The sequence below is a fragment of the Choloepus didactylus genome, chromosome 19, assembly GCF_015220235.1.
Source record: "Choloepus didactylus isolate mChoDid1 chromosome 19, mChoDid1.pri, whole genome shotgun sequence".
NCBI lineage: Eukaryota > Metazoa > Chordata > Mammalia > Pilosa > Megalonychidae > Choloepus > Choloepus didactylus.
In genome coordinates, this window is record NC_051325.1 from 5,823,741 (window position 1) to 5,848,519 (window position 24,779).

A 24,779-nucleotide genomic window follows, 5' to 3' on the forward strand; every position below is an offset into this window, starting at 1 on the left:
TCTTATGCTTAAGGGAGTTTCCACCCACACCTCCAATTAAAGTTTTCCGAGAGTTCTTGAAATGGTGATTTGATATCTCCAGTTTTGTTGTATTTGATCTATTTGCCCTCTTCTTGTTATTATTGTTTCTCATATACATAAATGTTAAACCCTCTCAGAGTGGCCCAATTGCCCTTGATGTTTCATAATCACCCACCCTTCCTTTCCTACAATTCATTATGGATGTTTTTCCTACCCCATCCTCTGGTTCAGATGTGCAGGATGTGTAGCATGATGTTTATCAGCACTGAATGCAGGGACAATGAGGTGGCAGCTGGTCCTGTGAAACGTGGGGATGGGCACAGATACCCAGATTGCTCAGTAGCTGCAGGAATCCCAGTTACCTTCCCATCACCACTGGCCAGAGCTCAGGGACCCTACTCTGTGTGACCAAGGAGGATCCTCAGGTTGACATAGTGATCTTCTGTACCTTATCTGTGTGGAGGTCAATGTGAAGCATGGACCTTCTGTAGATGGATACTTCCATAGCATCAACACCTGCAGCCCTCAGAAGGACTCACTGGCAAAACCATGGAGACTCTGGGCTGGGATTTTTTACTGAATATTTTCTAAGGTAAAATATCCACATAATTGGGAGACACAGTGATACCACTGCTGTGTGACTGGACATCTCAGCATTCCTTCCCTGGAAACTGCAGTATTTAAAGTGAGGTACAGTTGCAGGAGTTTAGGGGAGATTGGAAGTTGCAGGGATTATGGGCTCCTCTGAGATGTCTTAGGATTCATGTCTGTATGCACTGGATACACTGACTTGGGGAAAAGGTCAAAAGAGTTTTCATCATCCAATGTGATAGAAGTGACATGCACCACACAGTCTTCAGAGACAACACTAGAACTAGCTCTCCCTGCAGCTGAGCCATCACTGTGCAGGGCCACAGTCACCATTCCCTGCAGAGGTTGCTCAGATTATGCACAAAGAGGCCCAGTTCTTGGGACAGTGCAGTGACTGGAGAGGGGCTTCTTGTCTCTTCATCATGACGGTGTTTCCTCTACTACCACAAATTCTACCAGAAACCCTCTTCTCTCCAGGACTTTGGGTCTTTACTTTGTCACTGAACGTCAAATTTTTCTCTTTAAACATCTTAAAGGGTCTTTCAGAATCGGAGAGGCACTGCAAAGCTGTGGGCCATTGAGCAAGGACACACAGGAGGCCAGGTGTTTTTGGGCCCTGGGCAGTGACAAGTCTCTGGACATAATGCTGCCCTGACTGAATCTCTTGGCCTACGTGATGCATGTGAGGAAAATGATTGCTCCCAAGAGCAAGAGGAAGAAAGCATCATTGGTATAGTTTAAATTAAAAATCAGTTACATATGAGGGGTTTCTGAAAACATACTTCTGTGGAACACATGAATATTTTTCATGAGAAGGTTAATGGGGGAGTGTGCATGGGTGTATCTGTGGAAAAGAAAAGAGAGGTGAGAAATACAAATTTATACATATAATTATTATCACATAGCTTTGAGATAAATTGTTCTCTATCCAGATTTCAGCCTGAAGGCAACTAAAGCTGGGGCCAACATATTATCTGCAGCTTCATGAAGGACCTTAAACCAAAGCCATAAAGGTAAGCCAGTGAAGAATCCATGCCCCTTAGAAAATGTGAGATAATCAATGTTGTTATTCAAAGATACAAATATCTTACTAATGCCATTTGATCACATCTAATGTAAGGTAGTAAGATCAAATTGGAATGTATCTAACAATTGAGTGGTAATTGCAGGTTAGGCATTTTAAAAATAATATGACTTTATGTCAAATACATGCACTTAGACAATGGAGTTTCCATAATAATTTCCTTGAATTCAAATACATCTTCCTTTTGAAATTTTTGGCAATGAATCATTTGTGCCTCAATTCCAAAAAGAGTATCTTAGCTTCTACATGCTATACTTTCTGTAATTCTTGACTATCTTGCTCTTGTGAGTTTAGGAAACTTTGACTTTTTCCTGCATATATGAGAAGAGGTACAGGTCTCCAGGTAAACTATTCTTCTAAATGCATCTAATCAACATCTGTATCTTAATACACGTCCTTCCTACTCCAAGTTGATGAAATCCATCCTAGTGCTGGAACATCTTGTTACTGGATTATCCATAATCCTTCTTATACATGAATCAAACCACTTTTCTCTCAGCCAGGGTCAGAGAAATAGGTAAATAACTGTATTGAGATATATCCTCATGCACCCCAAGTCCTCTCCTTTTCCTGCTCCCCTCTTGTAGGTTCAGGGTTGCCCACATGCAAATCTCTCCTTGAGGCATGTAGGGAAGGAGGAGCCTTAAACTGGGGCAAACCAGTCTGACTTCTCACTCAGGACAGGGGTCCAAAGAAGACATGAACTTCAAGGAGAAGAAAAAAGAATCTGCTCTACCTTTTGCTCTGCCTGTTGGTGGTTCCCCCATGTGAGAATTCCCAGGATTTCAGAAATGTGGCCATGAGCTGTAGTGTCTGTTTGTGACTCACTGAGTTTCTCCTTGTCCTCAGGTGTCCTGTCCCAGGTGCAGCTGCAGGAGTCAGGACTAGGCCTGGTGAAGCCTTCACAGACCCTGTCCCTCACCTGCTCTGTCTCTGGATTCTCCATCACCACCAGCAGTTACTGCTGGGAATGGATCCACCAATCCCCAGGGAAGGGATTGCAGTGGATTGGGCATATATGTCACAATGGGAACACATACTAGGGCCCATCTCTCAAAAGCCACAGCTGCATCACTGGAGACACATCCAAGAACCAGTTCTCTCTGCAGTTGAGCTCCATGACTGCAGAAGACAGGGCCACATATTACTGTGTGAGAGGCACAGTGAGGGAAAGTCAGGATTAGCCCAGACACACCCCCCCTGCAGGGTACAGGAGGCACTGGGCTGCAGAGGGTGCTTGGGACCACCAGGGGGCACTCGGGACACACCAGAAAAATGGCCATCAAAAGGAGGAGGGCCAAGTACAGGAAGAGACTTTTGTGGTTTTTAGTTTTTGGATGTGTGTGTGTTCTTTCCTCTCCCTGTCTGATCTTGTTTTCTCTAAGATCCAATGTTTTTCGCTGGGACTCTCACCTGTCCTTTCTGCCTTTTTGCCCCTATTTATCTTGTACAGAAAAAAAATATGTCTGGTCTCCTTCCAGTGGGACTTTGTAGGATCCATGAAATATATGTGTATGTGTACCTGTGTGTTTAAGTGTTTATGTGTATATTAGTGTATAACTACATATATGTGTATTGTACATATATATGTGCCAATGTATGTATAAGTAGATGTGCATACACGTGTGCATGTGTATGTATATAAATGTGAACATGCATATGTGTAGACTAACCATATGTATAAATACACCTATTTATATATTTATATAAAATGTTATGTTTATATAAAATGTTAGAAACTATATACTTAGGTTTTATTATCAAATCCCATCTCTCAACATTTGGCCCTGGTAAGCTCCTCTTCATGTTCATGCCTGATGCATTTTCCTGGCTGTTGCCTCATCAAGCACAGCTGTGAGGGTTGGATTACTGAAGTCTCAGAGCTGCCCCTATCTCTGAAGAATCACTCTCAGCCAAGCAAGCTCCCCAACCAGCTGCAACCACCCTGCTCCACACCTGCTACAGAGTCCTCAAAAAGTCTGTTTAGGAAATTCTCCTTCACTGCCTCTAAGAAAAAGACAAGGCAATTGTTTTGATTACAAAGGGAAGAAGTTGAATTGTTGATGGATATTTTGATATAAAGCACATAATCTCTACACAGAGCATCTGTGCACATGTACCTCCATTCCTCTGTAATATCTACCTCTGTGAGCCCTTTCTCTGCAGTCAGTAGGGCCCATAGCCAGTGGTCAGAATCCAATTGTAATAATCATGTATGCACATTTTAAGAGGACCATACAAGCATTTCAAGTTTTGCTACATGTTTTACTTAGGATGAGAGAAGCTTGATATTATTCCTGCTAGTGAAGTATATGATGTCTAGGATCTATTTCTGGTGGGACAGATGGACCAGCTCCTCTGCTACTGTACGACAATGTGTCAGCATCCTGACAGCCCAGCAAGCTCCTGAGAGTGGACCCCAGACTCCAAAAGACATGGGGTCCATTTCACCCACTCACTGGTGGACTCTGCTGCCTGATGCAACTAGAAGACAGACATGCAGATCCTGCCCTCAGGAGCACCTTAGTTGCCTCAAAATGACATTTCACAGAGGTGCTCCTGGGTACCCATGACAGAGAGGGGGACACCACAGACCTTAGTGGAGCAAAGAGCCTAGTGACTTGGTGCCTCCCTAATCACAACAGCAGGGTTGGCTGATCCTGACTGGTGTTTATTCTAAATAAAATGTACCATCTAGAGATGAAGTTATTGTGGACATTAAGCTCCTCCCTCTCTTTATTTGACTCAGAATGGTTGATAATTATTAAAGGAGCTGGATCTTTACAAATAGCCACATTTTCTTAGGGAGCATTTCAACATGACCTCATAGAGTTGTGATGGGAAAAGTAGAAGGTGCACAGTAAACTTTTTAAATATTTAGCAAACTCCTTACAGGTCTTAAGTGATCAAGAAATTTAACTTTACATATAGTAGTGTCAGTATTCATTATAAAATTTCATCATATGTTTGAAAAATGTATTTTACCTTTTAAAAGAACATTTTAATAAATACATTTACTTCTCTTATTTTCAATTCTTCAGTGATTCCAAATTTATAACACAACTGAGTGAGTCACTGTCAGAATACAGCATATCCACATCAACTGAGGACACACATCCTCCTTCCTCCTATTCTCCTGCCCCAGTGGCCCAACACACCAGTCCCCTTCTTTTGTTGCTCTGTAGACCTCTTTCCTCCTACCTGTCTACTACCCATTCTTGCAGAACCCACTACCCAGTCCCTATGCACAAGCTAATTTCAGATTATATGCCATTGAGCTTCAAATCAACATTTTTGTTGTTTTTGTTTGTTTTATTGCTTGGTTTTTAGTAAAAGAGTCTGGTTTTATGGAGGCCCTTAGATTCCCTGACATTATTTCCCCATTTGCAGCTCTGAGATGTGCAAAGCAAGCATGCTGAGTAGCTGCTGATGCGCCCACTATTTCCACTCTGTAAACCTCAAAAGCAGTTCATTTGATTCATATGACCTGAGCAGCCCTGAATGTCCCTACCTGGAACTGAATCCTTCAGCCAGAACTGAAGTTGGGTCAAGGGAAGGTTTAAAATTAAAGTATTAAACACTAATTTTAAATCACATGGCATTAAAAACACGTTTTTTGAAACATGGTTTACCAGAGAACTAGAATGGATATACAAGTCATGATCTCCAACTTCTCTCCAATTTGATTAAGGAATCTTCATCAGGACTAAACCTCAAGCTTTTCAAGGCAAGGCCCATGTCAGGACATCATTAACATGTCAGAAAGGCTGAGGAATTTCCTCTTATGTACTTGATCATTAACCAGATGGAAGACTAACTTCATTTGCAGGACCAGGAAACTTCATGATAGGTGGAGAAGAATGAGGTCACCCCAGTGTCAGAGTGCCCCCTACAGACCATCAGGAGCAGGACAGAGAAAACAGAAGGCTTCAAACTTGACAGACCTCCCTCCCTTGGGTGCATGTCCTCACCACCAGTGGCTCCAGAACATGTAAGGTCCTGGCCAGAGCTACATGCTCTGCCCCTCCCAATACAAAACTGATGATACCATTTGCTGGTGAATATACAGAACACAGCACCAAAAACAGTGCTGGGGGAATCCAAAATGGTGCAGCCACTTTGAACACAGTTTGACAGGTAATTACAAAGCTAAACCTAGTCTTACCATACAATCCAGCAAATGTGCTCTTATTTACTCAGCTTATTTGAAAATTCATTTCTTCAAAAATATACAAATGAATGTTCATAGAAGCTTCTTTTATAATCATCAAAATCTAGGAGAAAACAAGATGTCCTTCAACACAGTAAAGGATAAAAAAAATATGTGGTATAGCCATAGGATTGAAAATTATTCTAATTGTTTCTTTCTTTTTTAAAAAAAAAAATTTGCTCTATATTCTCTGGAATTATCTGAACTTAATCTTCAAAATCTTTCACTCAAATTTTCAATTTTATTTAAAATACATTAGTGCACTCTCTTTCCTATTTGCACCTTTATTTTATAGCATTCTGTTCTATTTCAGGAATTTGGATCTTTGCTTTTCTTTTTATTTTTTCAATAACTTATTACAATTCAATTTATTATAAAATTTGTTATAAAATTGTTTGTTCCATATGTTCCCATACTCCCAACTTATTTCATATCCAAGTATTTGCTTCCTTATCCTTGTTTTTGTATCCATATTTTGTTTTACAGCTTACCTCAAAATTTATAATATTAGCAATGCTTCATATTTAGAGAAAGTCACAAAGAAAATGAGTAGAGTGTCTTTATATGTTGCCAAGGCTTCTTGAATTGTGGCAAGATCAGGAAGGAACTCACATTTAACCGCTGTCATATTATTTTTGTAAATCTTGTGTTGGTCAGTTTTACTAGAAATACTTATACCATTTCCTGCCAGGCAACTATAAGACTGGATGCCACCATCCTGGAACCTCTATAGAGGAATCAGACAGGAGATCTCACTTACCACCTTGTGGGAATTCTGGTAACCCTCCTTTCCAATTGGGCCTTGCTTCTAATTGCATAAAATTTCATGTCCCTGAAGTCTGAGAGCTGAGGACTCAGTTGTGTGTGGCAGAGAGCACCATGAGGGGAGCCCAGACACAAACCTCCACTGTTGGGAGGGGGATGGGTTGTGTGGAGCACTCAGGACCATGGAACCCAGGATCCCAAACCAGGGATAGGTGCAGGGGGTGGCCAGGAAGTATTTCTTTTCAGAATTTGTTCCCTCTTCTTAATAATAAATAAAAGACAAAAAGAAGAAAGATCCTCCAGGGACCCTGTTTCCCTTGCTTCTTCTGACACATCATTTCTTTCTTTTAATTCATTTATCAAAAAATTAAAAATAAACCATTTCAAACAAAACAAAGCAATAAGAAAAACAAATAACCTAAAATAACTACATTGCTTCCAACATGTTCCTACCATACCTCCCAAAATTTACAAACCATAATCATTCCTGAGTATTCCCATAACATTAAGGTTACCCTCAATAGCTTATCTCTTCTTATTAGATTATTGTTACCCTTTCACTAGCTGCTGTCTATCTCTACGTCCCCTTCATTCTACAATACAAAACATTTATTTTACATTTTTCACTGTGTTCACATTAGTGGTAACATAAAATATCTCTTTGGCTTTTTTTGCTCAGCATTATGTCTTCAAGGTTCATCCATGTTGTCATATGTTTCATGACCTCATTCTTTCTTAGTGCCACATAGTATTCCATCATGTGTATATACCACATTTTGTTTATCCACTCATCTGTTGAAGGACATTTGGATTGCTTCCATTTCTTGCCAATTGTGAATACTGCTGCTATGAACATCAGTGTGTGAATATGTGTTCATGTCACTGCTTTCAGACCTGGGTATATAACAAGAAGTGAAATTGCTGGGTCAGTGGGTGAGTCAATATCTAATTTTCTAAGGAACCACAGACTGTAACATTATACAATCCAACCAGCAATGAATAAGAGTTCCGATTTCTCTACATCCTCTAGCATTTCTAGCTTCATGTTTATTTAATGACAGCCCTTCTAATTGGTGTGAGATGATAGCATATTGTGGTCTTATTTGCATCTCCCTAATAGCTAGTGAAGATGAACATTTTTTTCATGTCTTTTTTTAGCCATTTGTTTTTCTTCTTCAGGGAAATGTCTTTTCATATCTTATGCCCATTTTGTAATTGGGTTGTTTTTAATGTCGTTGAGTTGTAGGATTTCTTTATATATGCAATATATCAGCCTTTTATCAGATACATGGTATGCAAATATTTTCTTCCCATTGGGTTGGCTACCTCTTCACCTTTTTGACAAACTCCTTTGAGATACAGAAGCATTTAATTTATCTATTTTTTTCTTTCATTGATTGTGCTTTGGGTGTAAGATCTAAGAAGTGACCTCCTAATACAAGGTCTTGAAGATGTTTCCCCACATTATCTTCAAAGTTTTTCCTGGTACTGTCTCCTATATTAAGGTCTTTGATCCACTTTGAGTTAATTTTTGTGTAGGGTGTGAGGTAGGGGTCCTCTTTCATTCTTTTGGAGATGCATATCCAGCACACCCAGACCCATTTGTTGAAGAGACAATGTCTCAGTTCAATGGTTTTGGGGCTTTATCAAAGATCAGTTGACCATAGATCTGGGGGTGTATTTTCAAATTCTCAATTTGATTCCATGGATCAATATGCCTATCTTTGGGCCAATACCATGCTGTTTTAAATACTGTGGCTTTAGAGTATGTTTCAAAGTCAAGAAGTGTAAGTCCCCCCACTTCATTTCTGTTTTATAGAATGTTTTTAGCAATTCAAGGCATCTTTCCCTTCCAAATAAATTTGATAACTAGCTTTATTCAAGTCTGCAAAGTAGGTTGTTGGAATTTTGATTGGAATTGCATTTAATCTGCAGAGTTTGGTTAGAATTAACATCTTAACATTTAGCCTTCCTATCCATGAACACAGAATATTTATCCAACTTTTTAGGTCCCCTTCTATTTCTTTCAGTAAAGTTTTGTAATTTTCTATACATAGGTCTTTTACATCCTTGGTTAAGTTTATTCCTAGGTACTTGATTTTTTTAGTTGCTATTGAGAATAGAATCTTTCTTGAATGTCTCTTCAGTTAGGTCATTTCTGGTGTATAGGAATGTTTCTGACTTACGTGCATTAATCTTGTGTCCCATTACTTTGCTAAATTTATTAGCTCAAGTAGCTGTGTAGTCAATTCTCAGACTTTTCCAAATATGACATCATATCATCTGCAAATAATGACAGTTTTATTTCCTCCTTTCCAATTTGGATGCCTTTTATTTCTTTGTCTTGCTATATTGTCTGGCTAGCACTTCTAGCACAAAGTTTAATAACAATGGTGACAGTAGGCATCCTTGTCTGATTCTGATCTTAGAGGGAAGACTTTAAGTCTCTCACCATTGAGTACTATGCTGGCTGTGGGTTTTTCATATAAGCCTTTTATCATTTGAGGAAGTTTCCTCTATTTGAATTGTTTTTATCAAGAAGGAATGTTAGATTTTGTTGAATGCTTTTTCAGCATCTTGAGATGACCATTTGATTTTTCCCTTTTAATTTATTAATGTGTTGGATTATACTGATGGATTTCCTTATCTTGAACCATCCTTGCATGCCTGGAATGAACCCCATTAGGTCATGGTGTATGATTTTTCTAATGTGTCTTTGGATTCGATTTGCAAGTATTTTGTTTAGAATTTCTGCATGTATATTCATGAGGGAGATTGGCCTGTAGTTTCCATTTCTTGCAGCATCTTTACCTGGTTTTGGTATTAGAGTAATGTTAGCTTCACAAACGAGCTAGGTAGTGTTCCATTCTCTTCTATTTTTGAAAGATTTTAAGTAAGATTGGTGTCATTTCTTTTTGGAAAATTTGGTAGAATTCCCCTGTGAAGCCATCTGGCACTGGGCTTTATTTGTGGAAAGCTTTTTGATGACTGATTGGATTCCTTTGCTTTTGATTGGTTTGTTGAGTGTTCTATTTCTTCTCTGGTTAGTCTAGGTTCTTTATGGGTTTCCAAGAAATTGTCAATTTCCTTTAAATTATCTACTTTGTTGGCATACAGTTGCTCATAGTATCCTCTTATGGTTTCCTTCATTTCTTCAGGATCTGCAGTAATGTCCCCACTCTCCTCTATTATTTTGTTTATTTGGGTCATCTTTTATTTCAGTTTTGTCAGTCTAGCTAAGGGCTTGTCAATCTTGTTGATCTTCTCAAAGAACCAACTTTTGGTTTTATTTATTCTACTTTTTTTGTTCTCTATATCATTTATTTCTACTTTAATCCTCATTATTTCTTTTCTTCTACTTGGTTTAGGATTACTTTGCTGTTCATTTTCTAGCTTCTTCAGTTGTTCCATTAGTTCTTTGATTTTAGCTCTGTCTTCCTTTCTAATGTATGAATTTAGAGCTAAAAATTTCCCTCTCAATACTATCTTCACTGCATTCCATGAGTCTTGATATGCTGTAATCTCATTTTCATTTGTCTCTAGATATTTAGCAATTTCTCTTGCTATTTCTTCTTTAATCCACTGATTGTTTAGGAGTGTGTTGTTTAACCTCCAGATATTTGTGACTGTTCTAGACCTTTTATGGTTATTGACTTCTAGTTGTATTCCATTGTGCTTTGAATAATTTCAGTCTTTTTAAATTTATTGAAGCTTGTTTTACACCCCAGCATATGATCTCTCCTGGTGCAAGTTCCATGTGCACTAGAGAAAAATGTGTATCCTGGTGATTTGGGATGTAATGCTCTATATGTATCTGTTAAGTCAAATTCACTTATCACATTGTTTAGTTTTTAAATTTCCTTATCGTCCTCTGCCTGGTTGTCCTAACTATAGGAGACAGTGATGTATTGAAGTCTCCCACAATTATTGTGGAACATCTATTGTTTCCTTCAGTTTTGCCAATGTTTGTCTCATGTAGTTTTGGGCACGTTGATTGAGTCATAGATGTTTATGATTGTTAATTCTTATTGCTGAATTGTCCCTTTTATTAGCATAAAGTGTCCTTTGTCTTTTATGACATTCTCACATTTAAAGTCTATTTTATCTGACAATATTGCTGCCCCTGCTTTCTTTTGGCTGTAGCTTGCATAGAATATTTTTTCCATCCTTTCACTTTAAATTTCCTTGTGTCTCTGCGTCCAAGATGTTTCTCTTGTAAGCAACATATTGATGGTTCATATTGTTAATCCATTCTGCCAATCTATATCTTTTAATTGAGGAATTTATTCCATTCACATTCAGTGTTATTACTGTGAAGGCATTTCTTGAATCAGCCAACATTTCCCTTGGTTTTTATTTGTCAGATGTATTTTTTTCTCTCTCTCATTATTTCCTTTAATGTAGCCTTACTAAAATTCTTTAGGTCTGTGCCCTTTTCCAGACCTCTCTCTCCTTTCTTTTGTTCTCAGCTGGTAGGGCTCCCTTTAGTATTTCTTGTAAGGCAGGTTTCTAGTAAGCAAACTCTCTCAGCATATTTTTGTGAAGATTTTGAACTCTCTCTCAAATTTGAAGGAGAGCTTTGCTGGATAAAGAATTCTTGCTTGGCAATTTTTCTCCTTCATAATTTTACATATGTTATACCACTGCCTTCTCACCTCTGTAGTGACCACTGAGTAGTAACTACTTATTTCTATAAGTATTTTTATTTTTCTTTCCCTTGCATGTGGTGAATTACTTCCCTCTTTCTGCTTTCAGAACTCTCTCAGCATTTGATGTCTGATCAGAATATGTCTCAGAGTAGGTTTATTTGGATTTATTCTATTTGGAGTTCATTTGGCATCTATGATTTGCATTTTTATGTCACTTACAAGGGTTGGGAAGTTTTCCCCAACAATGTCTTTGAGTACTCTTCCTGGTCCTTTACCCTTCTTTTCCCCTTCTGGAACACCAGTGATTTTTATATTTGTGCACTTCATGTTGTCCATCATTTCCCTCAGATCCATTTCAAATTTTTCAAATTTTTTCAACATTTGTTCTTTTGTGCTTTCACTTTCTGACATGTTATATTCAAGTTTTATTATTCTTTCTTCCATTTCTTAAAATCTGTTGTTATGTGACTCAAGAATCTTTTTAATTTGATCAACAGATTCTTTTATTTCCATAATATATGCTATTTTTTATTTACTCTTGCAAATTCTTCTTTATGTTTTTCTGGGGTCTTGTTCTTTGTATCCTGAGCCATGATATTAGTGTTCATGATTACTTCACTGATTAATTATTACAAGCTCTGTGTCTCCTTTGGTTTCTTAATTGGGGCATTTGGGTTATCTATAGCTTCTGGTTTCTTCATATGCTTAATAATTTTCAGTTGTTTTTTGGCTTCTTGGCATTTACTTATCTTGATAGGGTTCCTTTAAGATATACAGGCTTATTTAAACAATGATTTCTAAGTTTACAGAGCTACAACTTGGTGGAGTGCTCTCTCCATGACATACCAGCAAATGGTGCTCCAAAGCCACCTCTTAAACTCAAGTCAGTTCTCCCCAACTTCATCTATCAGCAAGTGGGAGCCCAAAACATGTGGAGGCCCAATTGGTGCACTAATTTTCCATGTGGGGACCACCAGCTCCATGAGAGGGGCATGCCCTGTGTAGTTTGGTGGAGAAGATGGCTCTAAGACCCATTACTCCCAGCCATTCCTGGGGCTGCCTCTGGAATACCCTGGGGCTGAGGAATGTATCTAATGCTTCAGCTCAAATTCCCTACAGTCGCTCTCTTCTGTGTGGCCAGAAGTCCCTGATATTGGTGCAGAGTTCCTGGCATTCTGTGCAGCATCTCTGCCTCTAGGCTGTGACCACCATGGCTTCCACAGAGAATAAGTGTGCACCAGGCCACAACACTCTGAAGGGACATCTCTCAGCCTGATGCAAAGATGGCTTCATGGGACATGAAAACTACTCACTTCCATGATCATCCACCTGCTGCAGCAGCCTGTACCTGGCTTGGGGGCTCTTAGATGTGGGTGTACATAGGGCTATCAACCAATCTAGATATTGAGGTGGGTGCCCAGGGCATGGACGTGAGCCAACTCACTCAGATGTGGCTACCCAGGTTGGACACTAACCCACCTCCAAACAGTCTCACAGTTTCTCTCCACCACTCAAACATGAGTGCAGCTGTGTTTCCCTGGCAGCTCTCTGGACAAAACACTTAGACAACTCCAAACATAGTCTCTCAGTTTCTCCAAGTACACAGTCACTATGGATGTAGAAGTCCCTGCCCAGCCATTGGAACCCTGGAACTGCTATTCTGGAGCACTTTCTGTCTTATATCTAGTGTTTTTCAAGGAGGAGAATTTTGCTCTCTCTCTCCTAATCTACCACCTTGGATCCCCCCACCCCATCATTTCTTAACTTCAAGCATAAAAGAGTATTTGTCTTTGCAATATTGGCAATGCATGGACAGGAGGACACTGTGTTTATAATGGACAAACCAAATTATGGAATCATTCTAGCTTTCAGTATTTCTGAAGTGAGTAAAGGAAATCCTTTCATTTATGCCTTTTCTTTCATTTGTTCATATTGTTTCATCACACAGACATGTATTGACCCATGCTCTGAAGAAGGCCTTGAGGAGGGAGGGTGAGAATGGTCAGTGATCTAAGAGTTCCCTTTGATGGAGCCACCACAGCACTGGTCAAACCTAATATGAAGAAGACACAGCCTTTACAGTAATAACAGTGAATGCTAATGGACTAATGGACTAAACTATTCAAAATGGATCATTATTACTAAGAATTCACCTTTTGGGATAGTTACCAGTTTTACATGGTCCTCAAGGTCACTCAGAGACTCACAGATACTTTATATTATCATTTTTCTCCCCATCCCTCAATCAAGTAGGTTTCATTATATATGCAGAGAGACAAGACAACAGTGGAGCTAAGGATAAAAAGGAAAATGCATTGCAAAGTTCCTAATGATGAAATTTATTTTTTAAACTCAGATTGTTGAGATCTCTTAAATTCTCCAAGTTTGATACCATTTATATCTAGTAACAAACTCTATATTTTAATAGGATTTATTGATTCATGAAAACATGCCTTATCCCTAGAAGAATAAACATAATTGAGACAAATTTTCCCATCTTCAAATGATACCAAGATGAGCTTCCAAAGATACAGTTAAATGATGACATTCTCCACTAAGGCATGGATGATAAGACATGATACCTTGCCATAAACTAAGACCAAACTCCAGAGGAGATGCTAATACAGTGTCAAAGAGGGAGGTTGGAAGAGAGATGGCTATAAATTCTATAAGTGGTATTTAAGAACAGAAGACAGACATTTCTAACTACCAATATAAGGATATTTGCCCAAGTGCCTAAAGCATGCCTGGGGGTCACTCCTGAATTCTTGTTTCCTTATCTTTGTTCTTAGAAGCCAGGGGGAAAAGTTTCAAGGTATACTTCAGGAAGAGTAATATTCTTGTAGGCTTACGTTACTAAAGATTGCTGATACAAGGCAGTACATCAAGCCTCTTGTTATTTACACCCATCAGGTACATTTTGAGGGAAACTTCATGAAAATAGACTCATCATGTAACAAAGCATACCAATCCTAAGTTACAGCAAAATACATTTCACAAACTCAACACACTGATATATTGAAGGTACTGAGGGAGAAAAAATGAAAAAAAAAAACTTTATTCAGCAAAAGTGCCCTTAAAAATGAGTTTAAAATATTCACAGATATATAGAAACTTAGGGAGTTCATCAACAATAGATCTCACCTACAAGAATTAATAAAGGGAGTTCTGCAGGTTGAAAGGAAAAGACTGGAGAGAATAGTTTGGAGGAGTGTGAATAAATTAAGTTCTTGAGTAAAATAAAAGAGTGAATGCAAAACCCAGTAATACTGTAGACTCAATATATAACTCTACTCTTTAATTTCTATCAGAAATCAGAATACAATTGAACAGAAAATGTCATATTTCCTACTAATTTATACTCAAAATATAAAGAGATAATATAGTACATAGGCAATATAAAGTGAAAAATGGAGAGATATGGGAGTAGAGAACATATATGCTATTGAAACTAACTTGCTATCTTCTCAAATTAATAGGTTATGGCTGTAGTTTGTGTAATACACAAAAAAGTATTTTAAAAATATACAGGACCAGAGTTGAAAAAGGGATCAATCTGAAGTATCATATAAGATTAATGATACAGAAAAAGGAAGCTGCAATAAAGGAAAAGAGACAAAAAAAGATATGACATAAAAATCAAAGGATATAATGGCTGAGGTAAGTACTGCCTTTACAGTAATAACAGTGAATGCTAATGGACTAAACTATTCAATCAAAAGACACAGATTGACAGAATGGATAAGCAAGCATGATCCAACTATATGTTGGTAACAAGAGACTTACCTTAGACCCAAAGACACAGATAGTTTGAAAGTTTGGAAAAAAGAAAGTAGAGGCATATAGTAACCAAAAAAAGAGCTGTAATAGCTATATATCCAACAATGTATATTTTAAGTAAAAAGCTGTTACCAGAGAGTTCAGGGTGTGACTGCCAGACAGGGAACACTGCAACATATAGTGGGGACTTGGATGGAGAAGCAGAGAGACTGCACCTGAAAGGAAGGGATGTGTTCAGCCAGGACCAGTGATGGAGACTGGTGGCTGGAACCAGCCATCAAGCATGGAAAGGAGCAGCTTTCCATACTCCATGCTCCCATCTTAGCAGTTATCTGTGGAGAAAACCCTTCATAGCCCCATTACTTGGAGTTCCTAAGAGGGAACATGGGAGTCAGGGGACTTGTGGTGACCACATTTACTATTTCTCCACAGAAGCCCACAGTGTGTGAGACAGAGAGAGGCAAGGATGCCATGCACAGGTACTGGGAGACCTTCCCCAACCCAGAAGACTTGCAAGTGAATGGCAGACACAGACTGTAGTGCATTTGAGCTGGAGGGTGAGTCATGCAGTGCCACAGTGTCAGAGAGATCCACTTGGAGACCCAGGAACTGCTGGACCCGTTGTGCCCTGGAGCAGACTCCCTGCTGAGCTGTGCAGGGCCCATCCCATACACACAGGGTTGGCTGTCCCCAGTTCACAAAGAGAACAGGTGCACTGATTGGATTTCTACCCAATTTGGACACCTCCTAGTGCACAGGCAAATTTGGGGATGAGCTGGCTTGAGGGTGAGAGGTGGCTCAAGAATGCTATCTGCTTGGAAGACAGGGAAAGTGCACTCTAGCAAGCTCTGGTTCTGCCAAAAGTATATATATATAATTGTTTAAGTAATTCTACATTTCCCAAAATAACCTTATCAAGATAAACAAATGCCCTGAAACCAACAAAAAATTGTAAAGCACTTAAAGAAACAAGAATGTATGGACAATCCAAATGACCAAATTAAAAAGCTGAAGAGACATAGAAATTAGAGCAATTAATCAAAGAAGTACATGCAAATCTCAAAAACAACTTCAAAAAGTTAGCTAAGGACATAAAGGACATCAAGAAGACTCTAGAAAAGCATAAAGAAGAATTTGATAGAGTAAATACATAGCAGATCTTGTGGAAATAAAAGATACTGTTGATCAAATTTGAAATATACTAGAGACACACAACAGCAGATATGACAGGTAGGAGAAAGTATAAGTGAACTAGAGGACATACAATTGAATGTGAATGCACAAAAGAACAAATGGTGGGAAAAAAAATTAAAAAAATTTCAAATGGGTCTCAGGGAAATGATAGACAACATGAAGAGCACAAATGAAAGAATCACTGGTGTCCAGAAGGAGAAGAGAAGAGTAAAGGGCTAGGAATTATATTTGAAGACACAGTGGAGGGAAACTTCCCAAAATTGTTAGATGACATATATATGCAAATAAAAGATGTCCAACAAATTCAAAATAGAATAAAGCCACAAAAACCCATTCCAAGACATATGTTACTCATATTGTCAAAACCTGAAGAGGAGAAAGTCCTGAAAGCAGCAAAAGAGTAGCAACTCACCACACCCAAGGAAAACCACATAACCATGGAGGCAAGAATGCAATGGTATGACATACTTAAGATTCTGAAAAAGAAAAATTCCTAACCAAGAATTCTTCATCCAGCAAACCTCTCATTCAAAATTTAGGGAGAATTTTAAATTTTCACAGACAAAAAAATGCTGAAAATTTGTTACAAAGAGACTTCCTCTGCAAGAAATATTAAAGGCAGTTCTACTGCCTGAGGAAAAAAAGATAGAAAAGAGAGGTCTGGTGAAGGGCATAGAACTGGAGAGTATTAATAAGGGCAACTTAAAGAAAAAGTAGAGATCTGAGAAATAAAATCAAAAGGATAATATGATAGATTCAATAGCTGCCTTTGCAGTAGCAATATTGAATGAATGGATGAAACTCCCCAATTAAATGATACAGATTGGCAGAACGGATTAAATAGTATGATCCATCAACACACTGTTTACAAGACTCACCTCAGACCCAGCAACACAAAGAGCTTGAAAGTGAAAAGGTGGAAAAAATATTCTACATAAGGTGCAGCCAAAAGAAAGCAGGGGTAGCAATACTAATATCAGACAACATTGACTTTAAATGCAAAGATGTCACAAGAGACAAAGAACAACACTATATATCAATAAGGGAAAATTCACCAAGATAAAAAATAATCATAAATTTTTATGCACCCAATCAAGGTGCTCCAAAATACATGAGAAAAACTTTGGCAAAACTGAGGGAAGAAACAGTTATTTCTACAATAATAGTGGGAAATTTCAAAACACCAAAGATGCTCAATAAATTTTAAAAGATTGAAACTATTCAGAGCACATCCTCTGACCATACAGGAGTGCCACTAGAAATCAATAACAAACAAAGAACCAGAACATTCACACATATGTGGTGGTTAAACAACACACTCCTAAACAACCAGTGGGTCAAAGAAGAAACCACAAGGGAAATTGGTAAATATTAAGAGGTGAATGAAAATGAGAGCACAACATATCAAAATCTATGGGATGCAGTGAAAGTGGTTCTGAGGGGGGAAACTTACAGCTATAAATGAATGATTTAAAAAGGAAGAAAGAGCTAAAATCAATGACCTAATGGAACAACTGAAGAAGCTAGAGAATGATCAGCAAATTAACCCTAAAGCTAGTAGAAGAAAAGAAATAACAAGGATGAAAGCAGAAATAAATGAGACGGAGAACAGAAAAAAAAAAAAAAAGACAGAGAATAAATAAGACCAAAATTTGGTTCTTTGAGAAGATCAACAAGATCGTCAAACTCTTATCTTGACTGTCAAAGTCAAAAAGAGAGGAGGCCCAAATAAAGAATATCAGAGATGAAGGGGGACATTTTTGTGGCTCATAAAAGGACACTATGAAGAACTGCCAACAATTTAGAGGAAATGGATGATTTCCTGGAAACTAATGAACAGCATAGACTGACCCAAGAAGAAAGAGAATATCTTAACAAACCAACCACAAGTAAAGTGATCCAATCAATCATCATAAAGCTTCCTATACATAAAAGCCCAAAGCCAGATGGCTTCACAGGGGAATTTCAACAAATTTCCATAAAGAACTGATACCATCCCTGCTCAACCTCTTTCAAAACATTGATGAAAAATGAACCCTACCTAACTCATTTTAGGTAACTAGCATCATTGTGATACCAAAAGGAAGAAAAATTACATGCCGATTTCCACAATGAATATGATGCAAAAATTCTCAAGAAAATACTTACAGATTGAATCCAAAGACACATTAGAAGAAACATACACAATAACCAATTGGGGTTCATTCCTGGCATGCAAGGGTGGTTCAACATAAGAAAATCGGTTAATGTAATGCAACAAATTAACAAACCGAAAAGGGGAAAAAATGATCATCTCAATAGATGCTGAAAAAGCATTTGATAAAATTCAGCATGCTTTTTTGATAAAACCAATTCAAAAGGTAGGAATTGAAGGAAACTTCCTCAATATGATAGCAGGCATATATGAAAAACCAGCAGCCAGCACAGTACCAAAGGTTGAGAGGTTGAAAGCCTTCCCCTTAAGATCAGGAATGAGACAAGGATGCCCACTGTCACCAATATTATTCAACATTGGGCTAGAAGTTCTAGCCAAAGCAATCAAGCAAGACAAGGAAATTAAAAGCATCCAAATAGTAAAGGAAGAAGTAAATCTGTCATTATGTGCAGATATGATTGTATATTTTGAAAATCCTCAGAAATTGACAACAAAGCTATTTGAACTAATGAACAAATTCAGTAACTGGGATACAAGATTAATGTGCAAAATTCAGTAATGTTCATATACACTAGAAATGACCTAACTGAAGAGACACTCAAGAAAAATATTCCATTCATATCAGCAAATAAAAAAGTGAAGTACTTAAGAATAAACTTAACCAAGGACATAAAAGGCTTCTACACTGAAAATTACAAAGCTTAACTAAATGAAATCAAAGAAGACCAGAATAGATGGGAAGATATTTGGTGTTCATGGATAGGAAGGCAAAATGTCATAAAGATGTCAATTCTACCCAAATGAATCTACAGATTCAATGCATTTTCAATCAATATTCCAACAACTTACAACCCACTTTTCAGAAAGAGAAAAGCTAGTTATCAAATTTATTTGGGTGGGAAAGTGGCCTTGAATTAACAAAAGCATTCTGAAAAAGAAGATCAAAAGGGGAGGGCTTACATTTCCTGACTTTAAGGCTACAATAAAGCCAGAATGTTCAAAACGTCATGATAGTGGCACAAAAATAGACACATTTATCAATGGAATTGAATTGAGAGTTTGGTAATAGACTCCTGGATTTATGGCCAATGGATTTTGATAAGACCCCCAAATCCACTGAATTGGGCAGAAAAATCTCTTCAAAAAATGGGGCCGGGAGAACTGGATATCCATATCCAAAAGAAAGAAAAAGGATCCCTACCTCACACACTATAAAAAAAATCAGTCAAAGTGGATCAAAAAACTCAACATAAGAGAGTGCCATAAAACTCCTAGAAGATAATGTATGGAAACATCTTCAAGACCTAGTATTAGGAAGTAGCTTCTAAGACCCTACACCCAAAATACAAGCAATGAAAGAAAAAAAAAAAAAGTAACTAAATGGGAACTCTTCAAAATCAAAAGCTTCAGTACTTCAACAGACTTTGTCAAAAAGGTGAAAAGGCAGCCAACTCAATGGGAGAAAATGTTTGGAAACCATATACCTGATAAGAAACTGAGAACCAGCATATATAAAGAAATCCTACAACTCAGTGGCAATAGTACAGAAGCCCGATTATAAAATGGGCAAAAGGTATGAAAAGACATTTTTCTGAAGAGGAAATATAAATGGCTAAAATACACATAAAAATGTCCATCTTCACTAGCTATTAGGGCAATGCAAATGAAAACCACAATGAGGTATCACCTCACAGCAGTAAGAATGGCTGCCATTAAACAAACAGGAAATGCTGGAGATGGTGAGGAAAATTGGGACTTGTATTCATTGCTCATGAGAGTGTATAATTGTACAGCCCCTGTGGAAGACAGTTTGGCAGCTCCTCAGAAAACTAGATGTTGAGTTACCCTATGATCCAGCAATTTCTGGTTTCTCTGAACCATCAACTTGGTTTCTTTGAACCCAAGAGTTCAGTTCTAAGTTTATCTTCTCAGGATAGGAGTGTGGATCCACCCATGTGTAGATTGGAGATGGAATTATCCAGAAAGGATTTGTGGAAAGTCCTATTGTCTGATGGCTTTGACCCTGCATGCTTCATGAGAAGCCAACAGAATTTTTGTGAGATCTTTACAGACAGAGCCATTGCCAGTCTGGACTGGAGAAGACAGACAAAGAACAAACTGAAGGAAAAATCTCTTCAAAGACAGAGCCATGGAGATTGAGGTCTGGAGACAAGAGGTCTTGGGCTGGGAGAGCGGAGTGGCCCACATGCATGGAAAGGGTGAGTTTGCCCTGGAGGTCGAGGGAGGGCCTTCCGCCTCGATGCTCAGGAAATGTCTTGCCACCCTGATCCCCAAAGAGAGTGGAGCACATTCCCAGGGAATTGGGGAGAGCCTGGCTGCCACCACACTGTTCTGAAGGGGTTGAGTATGTGCCCCGGAGATGGAAGGGAATCTGGGAGCTGCCCTGATGTTTGAGGAGGGTGGGGCCGAGAAGGTGGTCTCCCCAATGTGTAGGTATGTTGGAGCACTCACCCAAGCATTTGAAGAGGAAAGGGCTGCCACAAAGGCCCTTAGGAAGGGTTAGGCTCCCGCTCTCTCAAGCCCCAAGGATGCAACATTCTTCTGTAAATGACTCTCAGACTTTGAAATCTAATGGAGTTTGTCCTGCAGGTTTTAGAAAGTGTTTTGGTCCTGTTAACCCTGTTTTCCTCTCAGTTTCTCCTTATAGTAATGGGAATGTTTATACTATGAATGTCCCTCCTTTGTATATTGGGAGCACATAACTTGTTCTAAGTTCACAGATCCACAGCCAAAGGAAAATTATGCCTTAGGACTGGCCACGCCTGTAATTGATTTTGAAGGGATCTTGTACTTAACTATTGTTACTGAAATGATTTAAGTTTTTGTGATATTGTGATGGGATGAATGTATTTTGTATTTAGAAAGAATATGTTTTTCTGGGGTCCAGGGGGTGGAATGTGCTGGTTTGAATGTATTATGTCCCCCAGAAAAAGCCATATTCTTTGATGTAGTCTTGTGGGGCAGACGTTTTGGTGCTGATTAGATTTGCTTGGAATCTGCCCCACCCAGCTGTGGGTGATGACTCTGATGAGATTTTCCCATGGAGACATGGCCCCACCCATTCAGAGTGGGCCTTGATCAGTGGAGCCATATAAATGAGCTGACTCAAAGAGAAGGAACTCAGTGCAGCTGTGAGTGACATTTTGAAGGGCAGCAAGGTTGCTAGAGAGGAACATCCTGGGAGAAAGCCATTTTGAAACCAGATCTTTGGAGCAGATGCCAGCCACATGTCTTCCTAGCTAACAGTGGTTTTCCAGATGCCATTGGCAATCCTCCAGTTAAGGTACCCAATTACTGATGTGTTACCTTGACACTTTATGGCCTTAAGACTGTAAGTGTTTAGCCAAATAAAACCCCTTTTTATAAAAGCCAATCCATCTCTGGTGTTTTACATTCCACAGCATTAACAAACTAGAACATCAGTATACACCCAGAGTATCTGAAATCAGTGACTTGAACAAATATTTGCACACCAGTGTTAATAGCAGCATTGGTCACAATTGCTGAGAGGTGGAAACAACCCAACTCTCCTTCAGACAGGTGAATGGAAAAACCAAATGCAGTATATAAATATGATGGAATAATATGCAGCAGTAAGAAGGAACAAGGTCATGAAACATGACAACATTGATGAAACTTGAAGACATAATGCTGAGTGAAATAAGTCAGACACAAAAGAAGAAATATTGTCTGTTACCACTATATGAGCTTTCTGAACAATGTAAAATCAGTGTCTTATGATGTAGAATATAGAGGACCTAGAGAAAGACAGGAGCTAGTGAAGGGGGAATGATAACCTAATATGTACAGGCATGTTAAATAGGGTGAACTTAAAAGTATAGGAATGAACAGGGGCGATGATTGTTCATTAATGTGATTATAAGTATCATTTTTTCATTGAAGACAAACATGATATAAAGTGATCTTATAAAGGCATGCATGCCACAGATTAGCACTACATAAAGTGTTTGCATGATATACTTTTAAAGTATGACACTGGTATAAAGGGTTAATAACAGATTGGTGTATGGAAAGAACTACCCATTGCATACTATAGACTATATTTAATAGGAATACCTTACCAATACTACATTAATATTAAGGGTAAATAATTAGTGGCTGATAGGAGCATTGTGGTGTTTTGTGTTATGATACTTGTTTAAAATTGACAGCAATGATGATTGTACAAGTGAATATAATGTGATACATTAATTGTTTATCTTGAGCAGAATAAATGCTATTTGAAATTAGGAACCCCCTACATAATAAGTCAAGCCCTCTATCTTGAGGCTTACTTTTGTGAAACTTGTGGTTGTAAATGGAAGGATAAGCCTACCTATAATTATGCTTAAGAGGCATGTTGAGAGAACCTCATTTGTTGCTCAGATGTAGCCTTTCTCTTTCCAAGCCCAACTCTTCCAATAAATTCATTTACCTCCTCACTTCATGGGGCATGACTCCCAGGTGACTGAATCTCCCTGGAGACATGGGACATAGCTTTCAGGAATGAGCTTGGCCCGGGCATTGAGGGATTGAAAATGCCTTCTTGACCAAAAGGGGAAAAGAAAGGTAACAAAATAAGGTTGCAGTAGTTAAACAATTACAAATAGATTCAAGAGGCTATCATGGAGGTTAGTCCTATGCAAGCTTCAGCTAGACATCCCAAATGGCCACAGTTTTCTGAGCACTAACCAACAGTATTCCCAAAATACCTACATACCTATCTGAGACTCTGTAAAAGTTTCATTTACTAGGTTTATCTTTCAGAAAATTAAATCCATCAGATTTTTTCTATGCCAGACAAGTCCTTAAACCCAGAAGCAAGAGCTTCTTGGAGAACATCAACCAGATGCAGCCCCATTCCCAATAGCATCAGTACTCCTTTTCAATATGAACAAATTAAGGTGGTCACTACCTAGACATCCCGGAAGATCAAGAAAGTGATTAATTGATAGAAGGGGGTAGCAACAGACAAGATAGGATTTAACAAATGATTATGAATACTGAATCTTTATGTAACTATTTTTTCTTTTTCTTTTTTTAGATGCTAGGGTATTAGAACAGCTAGAAGAATACAACACAGATGGTAGAACTGTAACCCATAACATTCTTTGAAATTTGTTCTGTAGCTACTTGTCAAATTGTACTCTGAAAGTTATCATCTTTCTGTATATATATTATATTTCACAATAAAGAAATAACTGAAACTGTGGAACTATAACTCATAACATTCTTTGAAATTACCTATATAACTACTTGTTGAATCATTCTTTGAAAGTTATCACCTTTCGGTATGTATGTTGTACTTCACAATAAGGAAATAGCTGAAATTGTGGAACTGTAACCTATAATATTCTTTGAAATCAGTGCTCTAACTGCTTGTTAAATCATACTTTGAAAGTTATCCTTGTTCTGTATATATGTTATATTTGAAAATGAAAAAGTATAAAAGCTGTTACTAGAGACAAAGAAAGACATTATATAGCAATAAATGGTCAGTCTACCAAGAAGAAATATCAAAGATAAATATTTATGTACCTAACCACATTGTCCCAAAATACATGAGGAAAACACTGGAAAAACTGAGGGGAGAAGTAGACACCTTTTCAATAACAGTTGGAGATTCCAATGCACTACTTTCAAAGTGCATAGAACATATAGACAGAAGATCAATAAGGAACAGAGAACTTACATAATATGACAATTGAACCAGACCTAACAGTCACATATGGACGCTTTCACCCCAAAACAGAAGGATATACATGCTTCTCAAGAGCACATGGATCATTCTCCAGGATACACTACATATTGGGTCCCAAAACAAGTCTCAATAAATTTTAAATATTGAAATTATATAAAGTGTAATCTCTGAGCACAATGATAGGATGCTGGAAATCAATAACAGGCAGAAAACTGGAAAATCCACAAATATATGGAAGTTAAATAAAATATTCTTAAACAATCAGTGAGTCAAAGAAGAAATAATGAGGGAAATCAATAAATACTTGAGATGAATGAAACAAGAATGGAATATATAAAAATTTATAAGATGCAGTGAAGGCAGTGATAAGAGTGAAATTTATAGTCCTAAAATGTTTACATTAAAAAAGAAGAAAAAGCAAAAATCGAAGACCTAAGTGCACACCAGGAAGAACTAGAAAAAGAATAGCAAACTAAACCCAAATCAAGTGGAAAGAAAGAAGTAACAAAGATTAGAACAGAAATAAATGAAATACAGAATAAAAGAGAAAAAGAGACTATTCAGAAAATCAAAAATTGGTTCTTTGAAAAGATCAATAAAATTGACAA

The 24,779-nt window shown here is 38.0% G+C and overlaps 1 pseudogene; it reads left to right on the forward strand.

The window, feature by feature from the left end:
- LOC119516030 overlaps positions 1-24,779 on the forward strand; it is a 600,140-nt pseudogene that overhangs the window by 111,470 nt on the left and 463,891 nt on the right.